General features: G+C 53.5%; 1 long non-coding RNA gene across 8 annotated transcripts; it reads right to left on the bottom strand.

Moving 5' to 3' along the window:
* Nucleotides 1-9,477: 9,477 nt before the first annotated feature.
* Nucleotides 9,478-12,959, bottom strand: LOC144281938 (uncharacterized). 8 transcript variants are annotated; one of them, XR_013350316.1, is made up of 5 exons: nt 12,813-12,959; nt 12,202-12,243; nt 11,193-11,842; nt 10,686-10,745; nt 9,478-10,605 (listed from the first exon to the last, which is right to left on the bottom strand). It is a non-coding gene; the product is annotated as an uncharacterized LOC144281938 (long non-coding RNA). The 8 variants fall into 8 exon arrangements; XR_013350317.1 differs by having other exon boundaries at nt 11,300-11,842; XR_013350311.1 differs by having other exon boundaries at nt 10,686-11,842.
* Between the last annotated feature and the right edge of the window lie 203 nt (nt 12,960-13,162).

Raw genomic sequence — 13,162 nt, 5'->3', positions numbered from 1 at the left:
TGCAGAATTGTGTGGTAATTAAATGTAAAATATTTTTTTGAGAAAACTGCTAAACTCTGCTCAGGAGTGATTGTAAGATTTTACAAAAACTGTGTGGAAACAGTTTTTTCAAAGCAGTAGTCTAGATACTAGAAGTGTGACTCTTGGACCCTCAGGTGAGATTTATTTAGCCTCAGAACAAACTGCTAAACTATCTTCCAAGGCAACCATATTTATATCCTCAGCATGGAGGAGCATTCCTGTCATATTCCACCCTCCAGCAACTAGTGACCTCCTTTTTGGGACTTTATCATTTCTAGGGGTGCCTGGGTGGCTCAGTTGTGTAAGTGTCTGCCTTTGGCTCAGCTCATGATCTCTGGGTCCTGGGATCAAGCCCCGCATCAGGTCCCTGCTTTGGCGAGAGCCTGCTTCTCTATGCCTCTGCCCCACTTGCTTCCTCACTCTCCGTCAAATAAATAAAAATTAAAAAAAAATACAGCATTTCTAAAAGGTGTGTAGCACCATCTCACTTTTGTTCACATTTGGAACTTCCTAACGTTAGAGGATGTGGAGCATACTTTTGTAGGCTTGCTTATTACTTGTGTATCATCTTTGTCCAGGTGTCTGCTCAGATATTCACCCATTGTGAATTAAGTTATCCGTGTTCTTATTGTTAAGAGGGTTTTTCGGTGTAGATTAAATAAAAATTAAATAGTTTGAATATCATATGTGTGTTTTGCAATTATTTCCTTTCAATTTGTGAGTTGTCTTTAGGTTCTCTGGGCAAAGTCACAGAGTAGCAGTTTTAAATTTGTAAAGTTCACATTATGTTTTTTTCTTTTCTGAGTCATGTTTGGTATTGTGTGTTAAAACGCACCACCATACTCAAGGTCTCGTAGATTTTCTTTTATGTTGTCTTGTTGATGTTTTAATAGCTGTGTGTTTTAAGTTTACATACAATGTTGAGTGACTTATTTACCACATTATTTCTGTCTATTCATCTGTCGATGGACACCTGGGTTGTGTTCATAATTTGGATAGTTGTTCATAATGCTCCTATAAACCTTAGGCTGCATGTTCCCCTTCGAATCTGTACTTTTGATCCTCTGGGTAAATAACTAGCTGTGCAATTTCTGAATCGTAGGGTAGTTCTATTTTTAACTTCCTGAGGATTCACCATACTATTTTATACAGTATGCAACAGGCTTCATCTGTTTGATTCCCACCATCAGTGTAAGAGGGTTCCCCTTTCTCCCCTTTGAGGGAGAGCCTTTGAGGAGGAGCAATTTCCTGGCATTGCTATGAGGGAGAGCCTGGCCAGAAGAACAGGCATTCCAGAAGCCAGAATTCAGGTGAGTTTTTACAGTGTGTCATGGGCATTGTTCCCTGTGGAAGGGACTGTAGCCCTTAGATGGTACCGGAGAGACGTGAGCTTCTTGGGGATTATGCCCGGGGTGTGGGGCAGAGGCACCAGGGCCAGAGTGTTGCCCATGGCAGTGAGAACCCGTCCAAAGGAAGAATTTCCAAACTCAATGGGTGGTTAACATACATGCTTGTAGAAACGGTGACCGGACCAGAGTGGGAAGACGTCCAAGTTGCCCGCTTTACAGAGAAGCCAAAGTGTCAGCGCTTCAACCGCTCAGCCCAATTATCCATTGGGTAGGCCCCCAAGATGCTCTTAGTGTGCCTGGGCTTGCTGCCCTGAGTGTGGAGAAGGGTGTGATGCTGCCCTGGTCGCCAGGATCCTGGGGCTGGAATGGATCTTGCCCAGGAGACACACCTTGTGTGGATAACCTAATCAGCCTGGATTACAGGCCCTCATCCAGGTGAGGGAGAGGCGTCAGGGAGCCCAGCTGTGTTCGGCTCTTCTGCCTTAGTTCTGCACACAGCGCTTTCTGAAATGGGAGGTGAGAGTTTGCTTTTAGGGAGGTATAGGCAGACTCTCCGAAAGACTCTCGGTTGGTGCAAGAGCCTGCGGAGGTTGCTTCAGGTGGCACGCTTCGGATGTCCTCTGACAAGTCTCGTCCAGGGTCAGAGAGGATCCTCCAGATACTGGCCTGAGCTCCTCTTTCCTCCAGCCAGGTGGGGAGGGAGGGCAGATGCTACGTAGCTGTTCTGGATGTGGACGACTGGCTGCCCATGCCTTGCCCTCAGCCCAGCAGAGATGTGCCTGCAGTCTGACACTGTAGCCGTGAGGCCAAGCCTCCGAGGCAGAGGATGTGGTTTTCCACACATTCACAACCAAGAGTACAAAGGGACAGAGGTGTTGAAGGCAGCCGGGAGCAGACCTCAGGACATGGGGTATCCTGGATAAAGTGGGGAAGACCATCGGCTGAGTCTCGGTCCCAGACTCAGGGCACGGCTGATCCCCAGGCTGCAATTGGCAAGGAAGGTGAGGGCAAGGCAGAGAAGGAAGAGCAGGAGAAGCATCTGCCAGGCAAAGCGACTCAGGCCCAGTCCTCTCCCGGCCAGGTGGCCAAGGTCGCCCAGGGCGTGCACCTGGTTTTCAAGGGCCCGTGGAAAGGCAGGGACAGCCATTCCCCAAGATTCAGCCCCAAACATTCACTGCCTTTTCCCTGGAGAGAGCACAGGATGGGGTCCATGAGCGGTGGGTGAGGTGGGACACGGCAGGGCACGGGCAAGCAGACTTGGCCTCCCGTCCTCCTTCTGATGGCCATGACCCCTCTTTTCTGTCCCAGGTTTGATTTCAGAACGGACGACCTCGGCACCCAGGGCAGAGCCCAAGTGGCCCCATGAATGCCTTGGCGGCAAACCCCAAAACCAGTTCTCCCGCAACGGTCCTTTTGGACCAATGCCGCCTGTCCAGGGTCCCAAGAGGTCTCAGAATCAGCTCCCTTCGATCCCCTGGGAAGCATGCAGACACAGGCTTCAGGGACACGTCCTCTCCCCTCCGTGGATGTTGCCCCTCCAGTTTCCTGTGGGGGCTTTGGGAACCTGAGTCTGGGGGCCAGGCTGGTCCCACCCACCTTAGATGAGCAAGGGGGAAGTGCTGCCACTGGCAGAGACCTGGAGAGCCATTTCTGCTCAGGGCTGCTCATTTCTGTCTGGGCCTCTCACCAGGTCACACTGACCTTGGCCTCCACTCCCGAGGGAGAGGCTAGCATCTGAATGAGTACCCCGGCAAGGCACCCCTGCCCTCACAAGATGACCGGCAGCCTCCACTCGCTGATCCCCCTCAACACTGGAGCCATGCAGGTCCCTCAGGTACTGACCAGGCCATGCCGAAGAGGGTCCAGGGGTCCCGGGAAGTCACGGACACAGGAGGTTTCCAGGATGGGACAGTGCAGCAGCCCGCCCATGGGGAGAGCCCTGCTTGTTGGTAATAGCCCTCCCTCGTGCAGGGCCCTGTGCCCCGCTGCCCCCACACCACCAGCTATGTGCGGATATCTCGTTTCCTACGAGAGCTTTACTCAGCCGATGAGGTGGATGAATACTCGCATCCCTTGTGGATGAGGCCTCTGCAGGAGGACGAGCCTCCAGGACCCCTGGAACCACCCCTCAGCAAGGACAATTTTCACACTGTGCTGGACATGGTGCATGACTTCTTGTGGCCTCAGGCCTAGGAGCAATGAGGCCCCATCCTCACGATGCCCAACCCATTCATTCGGGCTTCCGAGGAAACATGTGGCCCTTGAGTGACCCAGAGGAGGGGAACCTGCAGCATGGCCCGGGCCCGATGGAGCCGGAGGCCAGAAGGAGCAGTCATCAGTAGCCAAGACAAAGGAAGGGCTCCTTTTGGCCCCTTGGGTGGGCTTCCATGGCCTTTCTGATGTTCCTCCAGGCCCCAAGGCCTTCCCAGGCCATGTCCCTGGGCCAAGGACATTGTCCCAGACACCCGAACCATCAGGGGCATGGTCAGAATGCACAGAAACTCCTCCTTGTCATTGCCCTTCCCTCTGGAGCCTGGGAAACCCCGGACCTGGCATCCCGACCAAAGTGGGAGACCAGGTCTGAAGGACTCTTCCGTGTGGCTTTTCTCACCCCCAGGACACAGTGTCCTGTCTCAACTAGGGAGCCCGTAAACAAAGGTGGGGCACTCAGGGTCTGGATCATGGCATCCAGGAACACGGATGCCTCTAGGCTGTCAGGGCGGTTACTGGCCCAAGGGGCAAAGCCTGCGGTCTCCCACTAGAGGCCTCCTGTCCCAGGCTACGGCTGGAATGCCCTGGGGCCTCAGCCTGGCATCTCACCCAGAGCACTGCCAACGGTCAGCAAATGGCAGCCAGAAGGGCGGGCCACAGCCACTCGGGGTGGTCAGTTTGAGACAATCACACTGGGGTGCATTCCACAACCTCAGCCGCGTGTGCGCGTGTGTGCGTGTGCTTTCCTTCTGTGGGACCCATCAGCAGGCCCCTGGACCCTCAAGGGTCCCTGGCTATTCAGGAAGTAGCAGACGTTAGCTGTCAGCCTGTCGCAGATCTTCCCTTAGCCGGGTCACCTCTCTTCCCTGCCAAGGGTCACTTGAGGAAACGTCATCTTGGCTGTGCAAGCTACATGGGATGACCCATGGCTACAGTAAACATATCTCTGCCTCCCCTGTGTGATCTCTTGGCTTAATTTGTCCCCCGGGGCTTTGGTCCTGCCATTTCTGTGTGTCATGGGATATTCACAATGCTTCCATTGCCCGTGCCTGGGATGGGGTGTGGAGACACCACGACGCCCACCTGTAGCTCCTACCTTGGCAGACATGTGCACAGGCCTCACTCACCCTCCCCGCACTCAGCCAACTTCACCACTGGGAGGAGGTGCTGCTGGTGGGAACACTCCTCCAAGGGCTGGATGGGGATGCACAGGGACACACACTGCACGCACACGATCTGACCTCGATGCTCTCAGCTGAGGCCCAATTCATTCCTAACCCTGATCCTCCTAGGCGGGCAGTGAATCTCTGCACTCCTCCCTCATGGTCGCTTCCTCCCTCTCTCCTTGTCTCTCCCTATTTCTCGAAATCTCTCTCTGTCTCTCCTCTGTCTCTCTCTGTCTATCTCTGTCTCCTGACTCCTCTACTTCACTTTCGCTCACAGGTAGACACACACAGAGGTCACACTGTCACGAGAACGGCCTTAACAAATTACTGTCTGGTTCCTTAACCTCGGGAGAGGAACGTGGGACAAAATACTTGGAAGAATAAGGGGATTGGGGATTGTAGGTCCCTTTGGGTTTACTCTGCCCCTGACATGTCCCACACACCCTGGAGATGAGAGCTGACATCCTCATCTGAGGCCCCCCGGAGCCAACACGTATATTTCAGCGTTTGCAAGGAAGCGGAGTTCTGAGAGTTGGCCCTTATATCCCAACCCGTCTACCTCCGTAGTCACCTCTGTGCACACATGCATGTAAATAAATATCTGTATCTGCATTTCCTTTTTTGGGAAAGATTGTATTTATTCTTGGGGGGAGGTGTGGAGAGAGAGAGAGAGAGAGGGAGGGAGAGAGCGAGAGAGCTCATGCAGTGGCAGGAGAGAAGCAGGCCCCACTGAACAGGGAGCCCACTTGAGCCTCCAGCCTGGACCCTAGGATCACCACCTGAGCCCAGGCAGACACCCAAGCGAGGGGGCCGCCCAGGCACTCGGGATGTCACTTTCTATGTGCATCTGGCCCCCACGGGGGGATTGTGTGGACCTGTCTGTTGGTACAGCCAATGCTAGATTCCCTCCACCAGTAGCTTCTGTAGACACAGTAGGTGGGTCCGGCTCCCTCCTGCTAAGAATGGGTTGCGGCGTCAGAATCCATGGTATCTGGCGAGGGTGGCCTCGGGACAGATGGCACTTGAACTTGGTCTAGGGAAACCCTGGGGAAGCATGGCCCTCTTGCTGAGGTGGGAGGACTGCTGTCTCAGAGTGTTGAGGGGAGATCCCTGGACCCTCGGCCATGGCACGTCTACACCCATGTCGGTGAGGTATGGCTGCGGATACAGCCACCCTGGGTCTCAAGGCCACAGGTCAGCCCTGGAGCCTGTCCCACCCATGGGTGGCCTGGGCCATCCCCATCCATGAGCTTTCCAGGGGCCTTGGCATCTGTGCAAACCGTAGCCACCATGCTGGGAATGAGCCTGGATTAGAAAATGTCCAGGTTAGAGCTGGCAGGACGGCTGTGGGTCGTGGCCTTGGAGGCAGGGACCCAGGACCTTGAATCGGTAAGAACCACCTCACCCCACCGTCCACCCAAATGGGAATCCCTCCAAATGATCCTATGGTTCCAGTCCAGCCTGAGAACTAAGGACCAAGGTACACGGTGCCGGCAGACATTTGTCTGGAGGCTGGAGGCTGGAGGGCTGCGCCCGGCCCTGTCTAGTCCTCCACAGGCACTGCCTGGCGACCGACCACCCGCACCGTGGGAAGAGCAAAGGCCCTGCAAGGAGCACCTAAGATGCCCACGGGCCTTTGCCGCCATCAGCTCCAATCAGGACTTGGACTCTGGAGCTCCCTCGGGGGGCGCACCTGCTCTGAAAGGCTCTGCATTTGGGACGCCTCCTGCAGGAAAGTCTGGGTCCCTCGGTGAGGGCGCCCCGCCCTCCCAGCTCCTTGCGCTGCAGCCCCGCACAGAGGGACGGCGGAGAGCTGCCCGCTACCCTGCACGGGGGCACCCCTAGGCATTCCAGGAGACGCCTTCCCTCCATCTCTGCAGAGAGGTGCCCTTGAGCCACAACCCTGGGGCTCCTGGAACCGACACACACGCGCGCTCCCGCCCGCCGTGACCAGATGCGCATGAACCGCCATCCGCCCGCCGGCCAGGCGGCTCCCTTCAGCACACGTTCCTCCTGGCTGCCCCCTGTCCCTTTCTGCGACACCTACTGCAGAAGTGGAGGATCCCTCCAGGGCAGGGAGAGCACAGACATCCATCAGGGCGCCCCTAAATTTTGGAATTTTGAAACTCAGTCCTGGGTCTGATATTAAATTTAAAAAAACCCTCACACACAGGGAGGGTGAACGCGGGGTTCTGACACGAACTGCGGAGAAAAGGCTTGATGACTCTTCTGTGAAGGCTCACTGTAGACTGGGGGCGAGATGTTCAGCTCCAGAGCAGGGAACCCAGGGCCCCCACACTCATCCTGCCCGGGAGCACTGAGAGTCCTCAGGGAGCAGCGCAGCATCGCCTGGTGGAGGCAAGAGGCGCTTACAAGGAGCCCCGCCTCTGAGCGCTGCAGGTGCATCTTCACTAAGGCAAGTGGGCACCTGACAACCGGAGGAATGTGTCCTCCCCCAGAAGCCCGCATGGACCACTGGCTCCCACCAAAAGTACTGATCACAGCAGCCGGCAAAGCGTCAGCTCTACAGGGAAAGTAGGATCTAGCTTCCTATATACTTTGTTCTTTCTTTATTATTTTTCACTTATTTTCTGCAATTCTTTTTTTATAAAGTGCTTAATCTTAATTGTTATGTATATACTTTATATTTAAATTATTTTGAGTATTTTCATTGTACTTTAAATTTCTTTCTTATTTTGGGATCTAGATTCTTTAAAAAGCAGGCCAAGCACACCAAGGATCTATTTTTTTGGGGGGTTTTGTTTTTACTGTTATTTTTGCTTTACTTTTTATTGTGCCTTTTTGTTTTTATTGAAGTTCGATTTACAGATATATGCTATAGATTTTAGGGGGGGGGGAATCTCTGTCTCCTGTATCTGAATGCCTGTTTCCCTTCCCAAGTTAAGGAAGTTCCTCAGCTATGATTTGTTCAAATACACATTCTGGACCTCTGTCCCTTTAGGCGCCCTCGGGAACCCCAATTAAATGTAGATTTTTCCTTCTGAGATTGTCATTTATTTCCCATAACTTATCCTCATGATCTTTTAATTGCTTTTCTCTTTTTTTCCTCAGTTTCCTTCCTTGCCATTAACTTGCCTTCTATGTCACTCACTTGTCCTTCTACCTCATTAACCCTCATCGTTAGGACCTCCAATTTGGATTGCATCTCATTTAATTGATTTTTAATTTCTGCCTAATTAGATCTAAATTCTGCAGTCATGAAGTCTCTTGAATCCTTTATGCTTTTTCCTAGAGCCATCAGTAGCTTTATGATTGTGCTTCTGAATTGGCTTTCTGACTTTGAATTGTAATCCAAATTTTGTAACTCTGTGGGAGAGAGGACTATTTCTGATTCTTCCTTTGAGGTCAGTTTTTCATTCTAGTCATTTTGCTCAGTGCAGAGTGGCCAAAAACAAGTTGTACTGGAAAAAGGAGAAAAAGAGAGGGAAAAAAGGTGGGGGAGAGGGGACAGGGGAAACAAACAGAAAACAAAAAACAAGGTGGTGTATCCTCTGATTCTATGTACTGAAAAACCCTCGACTTCCCCTGGAACTTTCCAGTGCTGCTTGGTCAATAACTTGCTTTCCCCCTGTCCTTCTAGCTGGTCTTCTGGGGGAGGGGCCTGCTGTGCCTCTTCTCAGGTGTGTGCACCTGATGGAGCTGCCCAGCCCCCTGCCAGGTGCACAGCTCAGTGGGAGCTGTTTATCCTGTGAGGCCCCTGCTCAGTCCCAGGTACAAGGTGACACCAGGAGGAACAACAACAGTGGCAGCGGCCAGTTGTCCAGCTCTCAAGTCAGATCCTACAGTGAATACAGCAGCTCTTAGTCCACAGGGCGCTGATCTGCACAGCTTGGGCCGCCCCTTGGCAGGAGCGTCCTTGCTGTCCTGTGTCCTCCCAGCCTCTGTCTGTCCCCGGGGGGCGGGGGAGCGCCAGGCCCTGGGCTGTGTCCCCAAGCACCCTGGACTCCGGGGCCTGCACCGCTGGAATCGCGCTCCCTGGGCAGCGCAGCCCCCTCCGCACGGAGCCCCCGCCCGAGTCCCCACTGGAGCTGCTCTCGTGGCCCTGAGGGGCACTCGCTGCAGACCTTTAGGGAGCTTGGCCACGGTATATGGCGTGCTCTCCCAGGGGCGCAGTTCCTCTATTAGTGCCCCCGGGGCCTGAGGGCAATCCCGCCCTCCTGGGATCCTGCTCCAACTCCCTGTGAGCGACTTTCTGTCCACGAAGATTGGTGCAGCTCCTGCTTCTCCAGGACGGGGCTTTACTGTCCTGGGGGCACTTGTGGCTCCGCCTTAGCCCCTCCCCCTTGAAGGCTTTATTATTATTATTTTTTTCGTCTTCATACCTTGATATAAGTGCAAACTCCTCTCACTATAGCATTCCAGCTGTTCTCTCTTTAAATCTCAGACTGGATTTATAGGTTTTCAGGATGATTTGAAAGTTAACTAGGTAAGTGGGTGGGGACAGGTGACTTGGGGCCCTAGTCTTCAGCCATCTTGCTCCTGCTTTATCTTATTTTATTTTACAATGGTGGAAGTTAGGACCTTCTACCACATGGCCAAAATACACCCAGAACCAAGTGGAACACTGTGTTGGTGGATCGGAAGAAAAAAATTGGTGAAAAATGAAAAAGAAAAAATCTAGTGAAAATGGCTAGGCTACCCAGGGCAATTTACACATTCAAAGCAATCCCTATCAAAATACCATGAACTTTTACACAGAGTTGGAACAATTAATCTTAAATTTTGTATTGAATCAGAAAAGCTCCCAAATAGCCAGAAGAATATTGAGAAAGAAAACCAATGCCCGGCACATTACAATGCCGGATTTCAAACTTTCTTACAAAGCTGTGATCATCAAGACAGTGTGGAACTCGCACAGAGACATAGATTAAGAGAATAGAACAGAGAACCGAGAAATGGGCCCTTAACTCTATGGTCTACTAATTTTTGACAAAGCAGGAAAGACTCTCCACTGGAAAAAGGACAGTCTCTTCAGTAAATGGTATTGGGAAAATTGGGCAGCCACATGCAGAAGAATGAAAGTAGACTATTCTCTTACACCAGACCCAACAGTAAACTCAAAACGGTTGAAAGATCTGAATGTGACGCAAGAATCTTTCCAAATCCTAGAGGAGAACACAGGCAACACCCTTTTTGAACTCGGCCACAGCAACTTCTTGAAAGACATATCACCAAAGGCAAGGGAAAGAAAAGTAAAAAAGGAACTATTGGGACTTAATCAAGATAAAATCTTCTGCACAGCAAAGAAACAATCAACAAAACTAAAAAACAGCCTACAGAATAGGAGAAGATATTTGCACACAGGTGGACACACTCCCCATGGCCCGGCCCAGCCTCGAGGGTGCCCCGGGTCCTCTGGAGGAGGAACTTGATACCAAACAGGCAGGTCTGAAGGGTTGTGCTGGCACCCCTCGAGCATCTACTCGCCATGTGCTTCTTCAGTTTGGGGTGACTTCTGTCTACAATGTGCTCGTGATGGGCCTAGAACCACACCAGTTTGGGGAACTCTGGAATGAAAAAGCCTGAGAAGTGCCCAGACCCCCAAAGATCAGGGTCTCCTCCTGCAACAGGTGGGCAGGGGGGCCATCCTGGCAGGGGCTTCCTCCCCCACGCCGTGACCCCCACCCCAACTCAGGAGGCAGAACCTGGTCCTCCCCAAAGCAGGCGTGGAGGCCCCTCCTCTGAGTGCCTAGGGGCTGGCCCCCAGGCCCAGCTCCCTTCATACCCACTTCCAGGGTTTTCCTCCTGGGTCTCTCAGCTCCAGCCCAGCGCAGACATGGCCCTCAGAGGGCTCAAGGGGAAGAGGTCCTGATCCGGGGGGATGCATCAACCTCCTCCTGCAAATGCAAACCCCCTCATGAGATGGATGAAGGGGTGTCCAGGGAACTCAATGCAGAAATCTCAGATTGTCTGTGACCTTCCACAATGATGGGTCAGCATCATCCCAAGGGTCCTGTGGAGACCATACTTGATATGCCTGAAACAGAGGGGACCGATCAGTGCCAGGGACATGGGGAAAGGAGGGAGCAGAATGGCTCCTCCCCCCTGATTTCTGAGGGTTATCAGGACCCTCTGAGATTGGCCGGGCATGAGGGGAAGGGCCTGTCTGCCCAATGGGAGCAGCCTGACAGCCTTACCTGCTTCTACCAGAGATAATCCTGACCTGGGTCTGACCTGACCTGGTGACCATGGTCCCCACCTGAGCCTCACCACCTGGTGACCATGGTCCCCACCTGGGCTCATTGGCTACCGATTAGGAGCCAAGATGGACCCTCACTTCTATTGATGCCCGGGTCTGTCCCCCAGGGCCTCACTTGTTCCTAGTGACTATGGTCCTTGTCTGAGCTGACCTGGCCCATTCTTGGCTCTGATCCCCTCCTGAGCCTCACCTGACTCTGATGCCCCCAGCCTTTTTGGGCCTCACCTGGCTCTGATGCCCCCAGCCCTTTCTTCATGCTCTGCTCCTCTGATTTTCATCTCTCTTGGGCCCTCCCTGCTCAGCTTAGATTCACATCCCTGATTGGGTCTCACCTCTACTTTCTGGCTAATACATCTGGACATCTTGGGCACCCGAGGATTATGATCCCCACCTGGGCTTACCTGCTTATACTGGCAACAACACCCACTTGGTTCTCATTGGCTGGACTCACCTATGACCCTTACCCGGGATATAATTGCTCTTGCTTATGATATCATTTGGGGCATACCCGCTGCTACATACCTGAATATACTCACCACCTTGGCCTCACTGGGACCTAGGGACTATGATCCACACCTGGGCTCATCAGGTACTGATGACTAGGATCCAGGATGGACCCTCACTTGCTACTGATGCCCAGAACCGTCTCCAGCATCAAAGTTGTTCCTGGTGACTGTGTTCCTTGTCTGGGCTGACCTGGATCATCCTTGGCTCTAATCCCCTATTGGGCTTCACCTGCTCTTGCAGGGGTGGTCCCCACCTCTAGTGGGTGCTCTAGCGTCTATGGTGCTTGTCTGGGACACAGCTGATGGTATTTGGCTATGATATCAGCCCTTTCCAAGGCCAGCAGTGTCTCCAGTTCCTCTTGCCTGGTGCTGCAAACCAAAGATATCCAAGGATGACACCACATGATAACCTTCAGAGGACACATGCTTCTGTGTGCTCCCTGTGGACAGGTACCCATCTGTCTGACCGGAGGGTGGAGACAACCCCATAGCCCCAAGGAGGGTGTGCTGGGCTGGAGGATCACTCATGGGCACTCACTGTCTGTAGCTCACCTACCTATAGCCCACCTTCCCAGCCACTGTCCCAGGACATGCCATCATGCTGAGAGGACAGAACTCTCCCATCCCCTTATCAGGAGGACAAAGGGGCCCAGGTGGCTGTGGGGAACTTCTTGGGGTGATGTCTACCAGTCCAGGGCTGGTGCTGAGATGGCGGTATATGAGCCTACCAGCAAGTGTTCCTGTGGGCTTGGGGCAGACGGAAGGTTTCTCTTAGATTCCACAAGCAGAATGACCAAAGGGAAAAATGAATAGGACTTCATCAAAATTAAAAACTTATGCCAGCAAAAGTGTGACCAAACTACTCATCCTGAATGCAAAGATTTGTGAATAGCCTGAGGGGGACTCTGGGGGAGCATGAGGGACTCCATGTTCCAGTTCGTGAAGAGCAAGCCTGCTCATGGGCCAGGAGGACCCAGAGAGCCCTGACTGTCCACCCGGGACCACAGGTTGGGGAGATTGGTCATCACGTGTTGGGGTCCATGCACCTAAGATGGGCAGGAAAGGTCATGGCTGGGTCGCCCCTGCACAGATCAGGGCTTACAGGGGAGTGGTGGTCCCAGATGAGCTGCCCGAGCTCTGATCACAGCCTCCTTCCCCTGGCCTGGGGCAGCAGGGAGCCAGCCCTCACCCTGTGGAGCTGCGGAAGGGCTGCAGGAGCTGCTTCATGGGCATCACATGGGGTCGTGTGTTCTCACCCAAGCCCGGGATGCCAGCGCCCCCACCCACACCCACAGGCCCCACAGTGGCCTGAGGGGAGCAAGGAGCAGCTCCCACTCACCTGTGACCTGTCGCTCTGTGAGCACCCACACTTTACACACTGGGGTACTGGTGAGAGTGGGATAGTTGGGGCCCTGTGAGCCAGATGCGGAGCATGAGTGCCTCCAAGTGCCTGCAGACACAGAGTAGCGCCAGGCAGTGGTGGAACCCTGGGATGCCAGAGTTCTGCCCACAATGGGGTCCCGTGTCATCACTGTAGGTCCGTGGGGTCCAGTCAGCACTTAGCCCCGCACCCTAAAGGCCAAGGGTGCAGGGGGAAGTCCTGTCTCCATGGAGGGTGGGAAGGGGATGCAGGCACCCTCCCATGTCCTTAGTTCCCCTCCTCAGGCCCTCCGGGCCTTCCACTCTTCT

This window comes from Canis aureus, chromosome 13, assembly GCF_053574225.1.
Source record: "Canis aureus isolate CA01 chromosome 13, VMU_Caureus_v.1.0, whole genome shotgun sequence".
NCBI classification, from domain to species: Eukaryota; Metazoa; Chordata; class Mammalia; order Carnivora; family Canidae; genus Canis; species Canis aureus.
Note: the sequence above shows the minus strand (reverse complement) of the source record. Positions and strands in the feature narration are given on the sequence as shown.